Raw genomic sequence first — 1,102 nt, forward strand, 5'->3', positions numbered from 1 at the left:
AGAGAGAGAGAGAGAGAGAGAGAGAGAGAAAGAAAGAATAAGAAAGAAAGAAAGAAACCAAAAACCATTGTAGGGAAACACCTATTATTTCCACAAAATGATAAATAAAAAGCAGAAGCTATTACAGCTCTTTTTTCAGAGCAAAGAACTACAGACATGGACCTAGTCCATTTACGTGACTGTACAGGCTATGATATGAGGCTACAGTGAGCTATGATCGTATGATTACATTCCAGCAGTACCTGGGGGTACCTGCTGCAGTCACAAGAAATGGGTGGCAGCTTAGTCAGTGGCAAATAGCCTGCAGCCTTCTCCAGTGTAAATTACAAAGGATTTACCCCTCAGTTCCAAATCTTTCCTCAAGGGATTAACAGAGAAGCCAGTGATGGTGAAACTTAAGTGAGGAATGGATTACAGAGGCTAACTGGTATCTGTAGGTGAACCAGATCTACAGATGTATCTATATGAACATGTAGCTTGCAAATACAGAAGAATACATAGTTGGGGTGTTGTCTGGACATCTGGATGAAGTTTTACTAAAGTATAATACTKTCCTCTGTCTCAGAGGTGTGGAAGAAGAGAAAGAGGATGGGGAAATGAGAGACTAGCATCTTTTCTGGGGGATTTTAAGATATATATTTCTAGACAATAAAGATTTGTTTGTTTTTCAAATAAATAAATGACTGTATAGCACCCTAATATCCTCTCAGTTCAGTAAGTTGGTAACACCTTTTGGAAGCATCTGTCATTATAAATCCGTGAAAATGCACATAGCCTTTGATCAGTTCTATTTCTGAGATTATACGCTAAGGAAACAATCAGGAAAACAAAGATTTATAAAGAGTATTTACTGCACGTTTATTTTAGATAATTAAAAATAATAGTTTAAAACTGGAAAGAAGCTGGGCCCAGTGACTTACATGTCTAATCTCAGCCCTTTGGGAGGCTGAGGTGGGAGATTTGCTTAAGGCCAGGAGTTCAAGGCCAGTCTAGGCCAGATAGCAAGACCCTCTCTGTACAAAATTTAGGTGTATGTGGTGGTGTATGCCTATCATTCCAGCTACCCAGGAGGCTGAGGCAGGAGGATCACTTGAGCCCAGGA

At 39.8% G+C, this 1,102-nt stretch overlaps 1 pseudogene; it reads left to right on the plus strand.

The window, feature by feature from the left end:
* Positions 1 to 331: 331 nt before the first annotated feature.
* Positions 332 to 637, plus strand: LOC116548179 (annotated as a pseudogene).
* Positions 638 to 1,102: the final 465 nt, after the last annotated feature.

The sequence above is a fragment of the Sapajus apella genome, unplaced genomic scaffold (assembly GCF_009761245.1).
Source record: "Sapajus apella isolate SASKATOON/1434 unplaced genomic scaffold, GSC_monkey_1.0 scaffold7724, whole genome shotgun sequence".
Classification (NCBI taxonomy): Eukaryota; Metazoa; Chordata; class Mammalia; order Primates; family Cebidae; genus Sapajus; species Sapajus apella.